This window comes from Pyrgilauda ruficollis, unplaced genomic scaffold (assembly GCF_017590135.1).
Source record: "Pyrgilauda ruficollis isolate IOZ18807 unplaced genomic scaffold, ASM1759013v1 scaffold82, whole genome shotgun sequence".
In the NCBI taxonomy this organism is placed as follows: domain Eukaryota; kingdom Metazoa; phylum Chordata; class Aves; order Passeriformes; family Passeridae; genus Pyrgilauda; species Pyrgilauda ruficollis.
The window spans coordinates 930,539-942,808 of NW_024530155.1; the positions used below are offsets into that span (position 1 = coordinate 930,539).

At 35.1% G+C, this 12,270-nt stretch overlaps 1 protein-coding gene across 8 annotated transcripts in view; it reads left to right on the forward strand.

Annotated features, from left to right (window-relative positions):
- The window catches only part of PCDH9 (protocadherin 9), a 669,079-nt gene that overhangs the window by 243,427 nt on the left and 413,382 nt on the right, over window positions 1-12,270 (forward strand). The gene's annotated exons all lie outside the window — the stretch shown is intronic.

The window sequence follows — 12,270 nt, forward strand, 5'->3', positions numbered from 1 at the left end:
GTCGCTCAACTCCTATAGGAAGGGTTGTTAATGTGGGAAATTATTTGCTGAGGTAAACCAACTGTGTTAGACAGCAAAATTCATCACTCCAGTCTTGTTTAGTCATGTACAAAATACACTGTAAACATTAAAAATTCAAGGGAATTAATGCTTCTCCAAAATATTTTCAGGCCATACTAACAGAAATGCTGGGGACAGATGATAAATGGTTTAGATGGTGTCAACACAAACAGTTTCTTTGACATGATCTAAGGTTTAGGTTGCCATATAAGGTACAGCTTGTTGATATGTGATTGAGTGTGCTGTGACCCCACAGAATGTGTTTACCCTCCTCCTGTTTGCAAGACAGTAAGACCAGGCATGCAGGTAGTTGTGAAGTAGCTAACAATGTAAATTTTGGTAAGTGACAGTGCAACTTATGAGAAAAATTTTATGCTGTCTAATAATGCAAGATTTCTATTGTACTTTCACTTAGGCCTTCCTATAGTTTCTTTAAAATAAGTTTGCTTTTCATGTTGTCATTGCATTTAGCATATTTCATAGTCTAGCTTCCAAGTCAGTCTTCTGCAGTCCCATTACATTAGTATTCATCTTGTTCTGTATATCTCTTCTTTATAGTTTTAAGGAAAGCAATTTGATTATTTCCTATTTGTTAGTGAGTATCAAAAAGTGTGCTTCCCAAGACTCCTGAATTCATGTTGCAAGTCAAGCTTCTTCAAAATGGTGAGCCCAAAACAAAGAAACAAACAAAACTCCACCAAAACAATACCAAAATACCCTATATACATAAATAGGCGTAAGAATAAAGAAAATAACCTGGAAATAAAGATAATATAAAGTAGTGCAAAATATAACCCCTATGTTAATTAGAAATTTATAAGAAAAAACTCATTAAAGGTTAAGTCAAACTTTTATTCCTATAAAAATTAGAATATACTATCTTTCCATTATATAATCATAGAATCATTAACCGTTAAGAGGTTGGAAGGAACCTTAAAGATCATCTTGTGCCAACCTGCCCTGCTATGGGCAGGGACACCTCCCACTAGACCAGGTTGCTCAAGGCCTTAGATATAAAGAAGAGAGAAAATATAAGTTAGTGTAGAGAAAGCTGAAGAACTCAGTGCAGAGTTCAGTGCAGTCTTCATCCTCCATTGCAGAGAATTATTTGACAATACCCAATGGAAGTATTTTAATGAGTACGCAGAGTACATGAGAAACATGGAAAGGTGCATGCTGAAGTATAGCTGCCTAAAAGAAAGACCTTAAAAAGAAAATTAATTAATAAAATTAAAAATTAATGACTGAGAACTTTCTCTGAATCTTTTACATTTTGAGAACTCATGGAGGAGGGATCTAGGACGACAATATATTTCTGGGCTTCAGAATAAGAAAAACAGACCCATGTTGTCACATTCGCTCTGAGATGAATCCTTGGAAATAGTCTAGAACAAGCATTTAATATGTACAAGGAGTGAATTTACATCTAGAATACTTTTGACAGGATAGCAGATCCATAGAAATCTGTAGATGTAACACACCTTGAGTTTAGTACACCCTGTCATCCTGTCCCACATGACATTCCTGTAGGCAAACTTGGGCTCTGTTTCATTGTTATCCTGTGATGCGTGAGAAGCAATGAGTTACTGTTAGTGTTCCTTCAGATTATGAAAACATGTCAACAGTCTTGCATTTGTCTGTCCTGGGCAGAGTATTACTTCCAGTGTTTCCATTAATGATGTTGATGATAGACTAATGTATCCTTGTAAAAGCTGCAGATAAAAATCAAAGTTTTAACAATGTACAAAGGGCTTGTTGAGGACTGGCAATCAAAAGTTTGGAAGACATCTTCAAAGTGACGAGCTGATATTTGTTCAAGATTTGTGGGAACTGTTACACTCAGAAAGGAGAAATTAAATGCCCCAAGGTGAAAATACCTGGCTAATCAGGTTATAGTCAGTCAGAAATTAAACATGAATTAACAATGTGATCCTGTAGAATATATGAACAGGTTTACTGTGTGCAAGATTTGAAAAACAATTATTCAAGTCAGTGCTTCTGAGGCCATATCTAGTATGCTGTGTAGTTTTGGTCATCACATTTTAAAAAAGAGTTGAGGAGGCTAGAGGAAGTCCAAAATAAAAGAGTAAGAATGATGAGGGATTTTGAAGACATGACCTGTAAAATATATTGATAGAATTTGTTTTATTTAATTTACAAAAAGGAAGACTCAAAAAATATGGTGTCTCTATTATGCACAAATTTGTTGCAAGCAGGATGATGAAACTGCTTTTCTTGTCCACTTAGCGAAGAGGAAGAATAAATGGGTTTAATCTACAGATTAAGTTTAGGTTAAAAAACATAAAAGCTTATCAGGCAGTAAATCTCTGCAATAAACTATTTGCATGTATTTTGTTTTCTGGACTTTTCTTCAAATTTGCCAAATGTCTGACAAATGAATCCAGTATAATTGCTTTCCTTTATTTTCTGTAGCTGAAGTAGATGTTCTACAAGATCTCATTTCCCATTCATTAATATGAATCCATAACATTTATGTTTATTGTACAAGGTTTGTTTAACATTTTTGTTCCCTTGCTTCCTTATGTTTCAAATACAACAATACTCTCTTTTCAGTAGTTGTGGAGAGAGTATATGTACATGAAATATTTAGATTTCTTGGGTACTGTGACAATGGAAGCCATATACATTTACACTGTAGAGTGACAGACAGCTACTCTATGCAAAGTCATTGTGAAAATGACATTTCTTTGTCTTGAATCCTTGTTTTCTATTTCTGGGAGATTGGAAGATACGGTGTCTTCACAGAGTTGTAAAGGAAGTATCTAACCTCAGTTGTGCCTCTTGGGACCTATTGGACAATTTTTGGAGAAGTGCTATTTGCATATCTCAAATCAACTCTTTGGCAAGTATGGGAAAAGTTCCCAGCTGCCAGTTTTGACAGCAACAATTCTGGCAGCTGCTAGCCTTGAAGGGGAAGGAGACAAAAAAAAAAAAAAAAAAAAAAAAAAAAAAAGTAATGGCATTGGTATTTGTAGAGCTTGGGTGACATTTAATATTACCTGCTGAAAATAATAAAAATAAAAAGGCACAAATGTGAAAGAGAGAAAAGGGTTCCAACTCATGGAGTAGATAATAGTAATTTAGTATTTTAAAGCTACTCAATGACTATTTCATCTCTGAACAGTTCCACTTGCAGCTTGTTAAATTGAAAGTAGAAAAAGAAATTATAGGCTGAAGGAATGGGGTTAAAAATAAATTCTCAAGTGGGCCAGAAAACTGCAACTTCTTGGGGAAAAGTGGTTTAGCAAATGTCAGTTTTCTGTTGTTATTTTCACAAGAAAAGGTCTGATACTGCTAAGTATTTCTCAAAAGGGAGGTACTTTAATATAGAGGTAAAGATATATAATAGTGATTGTATAGAATAAATAGTTTTTTAGGTGTTTGAAGGATTTAGAGGGAAAATTTTATGAAGGGAAGAGATGCTGTTTCATGCATTTTATTTTCACTTGCAATATTTTGATTGTATTTCTACAAAATAATTTGTTTTCAAGGAAGTATGAGGTAATTTTAGGGAGACATCTTGATGTGGCTTGGCACTGGCTGCTGGCTATTTTAGTAGGATTTGTATTTTCATTCACTAGGAGACTATAGTGTTCTGAATGCAAAGCTGATGTTACAAGGAATTTTACTTGATTAGGGAGCTGGTAATTTGACCTGAAGGTCACTTTACATTTTCTCTTGGGGTTAAGTACTATGGATAGTATTAATCTGTATTTGTCTTTTGTTTTCTGCTATATGTTATCATCATGCATTGCTGTTACAATAGCAAATAGCCTGTCAACACATTTACTGGACCGTAACCCTCTTGGGATAATCACTGAATTTTCATCAAGACTGCAATGATTAGTGTTCCTGATTATGATAATCAAATAACTAATTAGCTATCATAATTCAGAAAAGACATAAAACTTAAAATGTTTTCAGAATATTTTAAGATACAAGTTTTAAGGTACTTCCACTTGGTTTTGTTTTTTTTTTTTTTGTTTTGTTTTTTTGGTTTTTTTTCCAGAAAGCTTAGGACATGTAGGATGAAATGGAAGTTGCCAATTTTTACTGAAAAGGAGCTGAGTGCTTTATCACTTTGTCCTGTATTTCTGTTCCTTCCACATAATTTTGGGCATAGTTTATGAAAAAAATACTGTGAAATTGGTACTGGACTGTATAAGAAAAGGCAATACATTTTTCTGTAGTTTGTATGTTTCCTTTCCTTTTTCTTTATATTTTGTGCCCTCTTTTTCAGATTTTCAGAAGTGTTAAAGTCTGACTAGATGTCAGTGTATAGGCAGAGATAGGTCTCATCTTCACAGATTGCCTCACAGTGGTGTTGTATTGTGGCACTGAGATGGTGCTCTTCTCACCTTTATGTCTATTTTCCCTTTTTGTACTTGAACATGATGAAAACTTGTGGTAATGTTTCATTCAGATTTCTGCCTTCAAAAGTCAGTGTCTGACTGGAATTGATGGGCTTTGATGGTTTGTTTGTTTTTGTTTTTATTTATTTTTTAATGATATGTCAGAGAAAGACAGCAATGCTGGAGTTTTTTAAAGGATTGATTACAGGCAATTCCAGTTCCTTGTTCTTTTCCAGAGCTACTGTTGGATCCAGACACTTGCAATTGCATTGTTTTCCACACTGTCCTTCATCTGTGCTCATTTTAAGTGTCACAGAGAGAGGTGGTGACATTATGCTAATTTGTAATGGATTCTAGTGTTACATTGCCCCATTTCTTTGACCTCAGCAAAGAGCACTTGCTGAGAAGAACAGAGGATGATTACCTCCCCTCTGAGCATGAACTAGCTGCTATGGCTACATGACCTTGGATTTAAAGAATAAACTCTAAAAATTGCTGTGCAGAGGTTGTACAGGTTTTGCGCTTAAAACAAAGAAAGGATTTCAAAGAGAATTTTTTTCTCCTCTGTGACTGAGTTTATAGATTCTTCCCCATACAATATATCTCTTATTCAGAAATTCCCCTCTCCAAGCTAAGATCAGTTTTCAGTAAACATGAAAAGAACTGTGGCTCACATATATTTAGGATATGCTGCTTAAGAGATATGAAGCTTTTATAGGAGAATTAGATGAAAGACAAAGTATTGGAGTTTATTATGAGTTCATGGCTGGAATTAGACTGTACCTGTATCAGGATAAGGATCTTGCCTGAAAGATTGCTGTGGTTTGATCCTCCTGCAACCTAAATGCAGGAATTATTGAGCTCCTGACTACAAAAAGACTCTCAAAGCAGCCCCTGAAACTATATCAATTCTGAACTGCTAGAATATAAAAAAAAATGGTGACAGGATCAAAGCCATAGTCCAGCCATTACTGCTCTTTTTAAAAGAGAACTGAACAGGGTCATGTGAGAGGACCCTATGAATGGTGGAATTGAAGGAAGATTTCAGTCTCCCTTTGAAAATATACTGGCATTAATATGATTTTGAAGAGCATGAATAAGAAACTCTATAGTCAAAGGACTGCTGCAGGAGCAGGTTTTTGGCCTTTTTTAAGTCAGTCACAATTACACTGGAGCTCCAAATAAGGGGTGAGTAAAGCCTGAGGGCATAATTCTGAATTCATTCCTCACCCAAAACTCCCCCTCATGCTCCATGGGAGGATAAGGGGGAGTTTTGTGTTATGCAACACTGTATCAGTTCTTGATTCTGGTTCAGTGAAAGATAAATCCATTGTGCAACTTCCTCAGTTCTTCTGAATCAAACAAAGCAAAACAAACGAAAAATCCAGTAAACAGATTGGAATTCCTTTTGGGAAAAATAAACTGTTTTCTCCAAATGTGTTCTGGTACTTTGACTTTGAGATTAGGTGGCTCACATGTGGTATAAGTCAAAGGCTGTTGATTTCTGCCCATGGAATAACTAATATTTTCATAAAATGCTTGTGATTTTGAATCTTGACACTAATTATTTTTTTTCTTGATGATTACCAGATCATTAATAGCAGTGAAGTGAAATCTCTAAGATTATCAACGATTTGATGAATTTGATTTTTTCCATCAGCAGAACAGGAAAAGTAAAATTGTGCTCTGAACAAATGCATATTGAATGTCAATTATGAGTTCATGGCTGGAATTAGACTGTACTTGCATCAAGATAAGGATTTTGCCTGAAAGATTGCTGTGGTTTGATCCTCCTGCAACGTTTTTCCCTCCATTTTATAGATGGATTTTATTTGTTCTTGAAGGAATAGACCTTGGCTTTGGTATGCCTTTGAACTTCATAGATTTTAAGATTTCATGGTGAGCTAGATTTTTGTGGATTTAAAATGAAGGAAAGAACACTAATCTTAGTAAAAAAACCCTCAAGCTTTTTAGTCATACTGAATTTCTTCCTGTCTTCATATTTATTGTCTTTTCACTGCTTGAAGTTTGCAATTGTTTGTGGTGCCAAGTTCACAGAAAAGAAAGCTTAAGATGGTATACAAAGATGATTTTAATGTTCTTTATATTCTTATCTTACATAGTGAAGGTTTGGGAATCACCTTACTTCAAAATGTCACCTGCATTCTGGTCACATTCACTATCCTAAGGTTCAAATAAAGTATGCTCTATGTCTAAACTGAACACTTGTGTGCACATGTATTTGTGCAGATAATTAACTGGGGTTTTTTTGTGTGTGTGTGCTCAGAATATCCCTAACAATAAGACTCTAATACATTATTAAAATCTACAAAAGTAAATCATATTTCTGTTAGCTTTCTTTTTCCATAGATTTCTAAACATATGCAATGAAAAAATTGAACTGTTTTTTACATTTCCAATCACATCTGTTACAGCTGCTGAAATGCATCTGCTTGTAGATTGTGTGGGGTGCTTAAAAAGATATTACAGTTTTATTTAGCAAGAGGTAAATTTGAACTCTGAGCTAAAATACAGCTAGTTTCCATATTTAGATAGGCAATCACATATTTTAATCAGATCTCAGTATCAGTGTCGTACTTCACCTGTTTCAGAAATAAATTTCCGTGGGAATAGGCCGCACAGCATGCTGGGTTATGTTAGCACTGTGATAAGGTCATATGTCATATTAAATATCTAAAAGGAGTTAATTCTGTAGTAAATCTAAGTTTATAAAATTGTGTGATACAAATAGTATGTTCACTACACAAAACCCTTCAGTTCTTTAATAGAGTTAATCTATTTATCAGCAAATGGAATGAAATCCTTTAGTTATTAATTAATATATCTGATGTATTCTTCCTAACACATTATTTGGACTAAAATGGCATTTGTATTCATCTGGTTGTAAAGTTGCCTACATTTCTTGCATTAATTTATTTTAAGCATAATATCAAGGAAATCACAGTGATCTGTAATGCAGATATGTAGAGCTGTTATGCTATTGCCATTTGAAACCTTTAATTGCAGATTCCTTCTATGAAATAAAATTTGGGCAAGGAAATAAATGTAGGTGAGGAAGTAGCAAGGCAGAGCCCATTACTGTCCAAAGTATGTTTTGATGAGAATTGCTTTTAAATGCATACCCATGGCAACTTGGACAGAACAAGGGTGTAAAATTCAAATACAATGGTTATGAACCATTGAAACCTGAGAAACAGGCAGAGAATATCTGAAAAATGTGATGCATACCAAAATGTTTCTGCATTCCTTCTGCTTTGTGAATAGTGACTTAAAATTGTAGTTTGAATATTGTATGATGGAAAAATGGACAATAGTGGCATGTGAGTAATCTCTGCAGTTGGGCTTTGAAATACAAGACTGACTTTCCTAAATGTGTGGTTTTGCTTACCATTCTCCAATTGCTTCTTTTTTTCTTAATTTTTTTCCCTTGGCACCCTTAATGCTTTGTTGGATTTTAGCTCAACTAGTCTGGCTTGCATATTGCAGATCATTTACTAGGAACCTGCTGTGTTACTTTCAAAAAGTTCTTCAGTTCTTAAATAAATGACCAACAATTCCATTGTAATTGTACATTTAGTGTATTATTTGCAAACCCGTATTTTGAATGGGTAACTGAATAGTGATTTATTTTACGTTTCTGCAGTATGTTGGCTGTTACATGTGCAACAAATACACTGTTAAACTTTGGTTCTAATTTAAGTATTGTCAAGGAATATTAATTTATTTTTTTTTTCTGTTTCACAATTCACTTTTAAACAAGGTATTTAAAATTAGATCTGGTTTAAATTAATTTTCCCTGATATTTTTAGGTATGTTTAATTATGAACATATGCCATGGAGCCAAAGTGTTCTAAATGTACTGTAACTGGAATAAAACATGCAGCAGAAAAAAATGTTATCATTATTTGGTATCTTTATGTCTCAAGTTAGTTTTAGTGTCACAGTTTCAGAATTAAAGGAAGAGAGTTATTCTTAACATGACATATATCCCTGATTCGATCCTTATCCACTGCTGGTAGTTGCTTTCCACTGTGAACATCATCCCTCTTCACAGAGACCTGGAAGCCCTTGTCAGTGAAGACTCGGGCAAAGAAAGCATTCAGCACCTCAGCCTTGCTTGTGCCTGCTGTCACTAAGATGCTGCACTATTCAGTAGCAGTACAACATTTTCGTTGTTCACTCCTTTACTACCCGCACCGCAACAGAAATTCTTCTTGTTCATATGTCCCTTGCAAGTATCAGTTTTAGGTGGGTTTTTGCTCTCCTAATACCAGCCCTCTACACCCTACAAGTGCTTCTAAATTGCTCCTATTGTGACTTGTTCTGCTTTCATCTCTTGTAAAATGCCTTTTTCTACATTGGAATAATACAGTATTGTACAACTATATAGCTGTGTACAGCTATATATGGTTGTGTGGCCAGCAGAGTGAGGGATGTGATTCTACCCCTCTGCTGGGGTTCCCCAGTACAGGAAGGTTATGAAACCCCTGGAGTGAGTCCAGAGGAGGGGCCAGCAAGAAGATTAGAAGGATGGAGCAGCTCTCCTGCTAGGAGAGGCTGAGAGAGACGGGGTTGCTCAGCCTGGAGAAGAGAAGGCTTTAAGGTGGTCTAATTGCAGCCTTCCAGTACCTGAAAGGAGACTAGAAGAAAGATAGGGAGGGACTTTTTACAACTCTGCTTAGTGACAGGACTATAAGCAATTTTAAACTGAAAAATGAGAGGTTTAGATTAGGTGTTATTAAGAAATTCTTTACTGTGAGGGTGGTGAAGCATTGAAACTGGTTGCCCCAAGAAGCTGGGGTTGTCCCATCCCTAGAGATTTTTGAAGCTGCATTTGAAGGAGCTCTTAAGGAACAATTCGGTCTAGTGGAAGGTGTCCCTGCCCATGGCAGGGAGTTTAAAGCTACATGGGCTTTAAGGTCCCTTCCAACTCAAGCCATTCTATGATTCTGTGATACTTAACACTACTAATATATGATATAAAAATAAATTACAGCTTTGTAAATGTTCTGCTTCTTGGTGTATTATTATCCTGTGATCTTTGCAATGATAGAAGTTTACTTGCATTTATTTATTTGCTGCTGTGGTCCAACAGTCTTGGTACACTTTTAATGACTATGTGCTTATTCAGATTGGTTGAGATATATTTCAGTAGTATTTAACTTGTATCAAACTTGACTGAGTGTGAATGAGGCACAGCAGATAAGAATTAGCATCCTTTTCCTGATATACACATGTTTTGAGAACACTGTCAGAATTATTATTGGCACAAGATGTTGAATAAGCAAAATGGAAATCACAGTTTTCTATCTTAAGGTTTCAACACCATAAAAATATAAAAGTCAGGTAAATGCTTTGCAGGAGTAAAATGGCTACTGATGGTAGTAATATCCTTTTCAGGTATAAAGCTACATAAATATATATGTATGGGATGTGTGTATGTGCACTTTTATCTAAGCATAAGCAAACTGTTGTTTGATTACCTTCCCCCTCCCACAGACCCCTCTATTTTAATATCTATTTAGTTTTGAAGAAATTTCCCATTTTGTGTTCTAAGGAACCTGAAGTATAGTCCTTACCTATTCCTTCCAATCCATGTTCTTTATACTCTTTCCTCACTAAAGGATGTGAAAAAATGTATTTCCTGCAGGGCTTTTAAATTTAGAGCATGGGGTTCTTAATGAGGGAGTAGAAATTGAAGCAAATAAATAAGTAAAACATGGCTTAGTGAGGAATAACTGGTGTAGCTGAGAGAGTGCTAACTCAGTCCTGATGTCTGTTGGTATTTTAATGCATCCTGCAGAATAAATATAAGACTCCTGCCTCCTTAATTATAGAAAACACATTTTATAATGGTTCTATTGATCTTTTGTGAACAATGTTGATCTTGTAGGAAGGGTAGACGGTGCAGCTAAATAACAATGTACACTGCTATTGCTTTCCAGCAGGATACAGACATTGAGTGCTTCTTAAACAAAAATACTCAATTATTTGTGTAATTTATGTGGCATATATTTTCAATATTCTAAAAAGCAAGTGAATATTGTTCTCAATTTCATGACTGGGATTGTTATCAGCTTCTGTCATTCATAGGAAATTACATCCTAAAATCTCAATAGATAGTGTGTAGCTGCTGTAAAAGCTAGTGAGATGAGGTAACGCTATGTAGGCAGCACAGATTGTCCCTGATTGAATACAGATTGAATATAGCGTTTGGAAGAACTTTTGCCAATCACTGAAAATAGTCATTATGTAATTAAAATGAAAGAAATGCCTTCCTGGATTGAGTGACTTTTTTATAAGGGAACTAATTAGTGATCTTAAAATAACAATGATATTTCAAGCTGGATAAACCTTGCAGAAAAGTGGTAGCAAGAATCATAAAGTACAATGAAGTTCAAGCTATCCTACCTTTTTTCAGTCACTTATCAACACCTTTTTCACCCACAAGTGCTGAGTTCCGGTATGGAGAAGGAAATCTCTGACCTTCTCTAGAGAAGCTGTTTTCTGTGTTAGGCTATATTTAATAACTGATTAGATACCATAGCTAATCCTGAGATATAAAATATAGAAGTAGATAATTTTATTCCTGGTCTTGAACTGTTTTTTTAATCTGGTCTTTTCTTCTTTAAGTAGAGTTTGGAAACACAAGCTGACTGCATAAACTAAAATATCTCAATCCAGGAGATGGACAAAATCCTTCTGATGTTACTCACAAGGGATAGTTTTTCATAATGCAGTGCAATTGGAAAGAGTATTTGATAATAAGAACAAAGGTCAGAAACACAGGAGGAAAAACTGTCTGTTTTACAAACAAAAAGCATAAGTACACTGTGTGCCAAATATCATGCATCATTAGATGGGGGAATGAATTGTGTGGGATCTGACAAGTTCCAAGTACTATCTAATGGCATTTTAAAAATCTCATGTTTTATTGTGACTTTTCACAAATACTGTTTGTTACAATTTAGCAGATCCTTCAAAGAAATTGCATGCTCTTCAGGAAAATGAGCAGCTATAGGAAGCAAGTGAGCTTACTCGAACAACTGAGACATCTGAATTCATTCTGTCTCTCTCACGAGATAGAAAAGCAGCAGTATTTCAAAAGAAAACATTTAGATTTTTACAATACTGCTGCAAAATTACACTATTTGCTGTCAAGAAAGTAGAATGTAGGGGTCCTATTCAGTGACCTTTGATGCAAAGAAATACTGGACTGAAGTTGGTAAATAATTTTTTAGTATATTTTTCATTGTGGAATTTTCTTACCCTATGTATCCATCATTGAATATTTCCTATCATAAGAAAAAATTATGAAAAATCCATAAAGACTTATTTAATAAGTAGGTGGACTGGGGTTCGAGATGCCATTTTGGGAGAAGTTTGATCTGAGTCTGGCAAGGACTCATTCAGTCATTCTGAATGAACAAGGATTTTTATAGTGTCCTTTCTTTCAGTCTCCAGTCTTCTTGTTGCACTTGTTAGCAGAGAAGAAATGTTTATAAAATATGGGGAGGATGTAAGTCCTAACACTGTTCTCTGTAATGATGTGACACACTTCTGTTGATGTATGCCGAGTTCTGCTCTGTCAATAATTTGGACCAATCTAAGGTCAAAACTGCAGCTCCCTTCTTGGTCTTGTGCCCTGCTTGCAGCCTCATTGTGTCAGTCCATGACCCAAATACATATTATTTCTTTTTATGATTCATATTATTTTTTGGGATTTAAGACTGCTGTCATCTGAACAGGGGTCAGTAACTGATGTAAATAGGTCATGATATATTGATAGTCTTTGGATGAGGAACAAAGCCTTGTC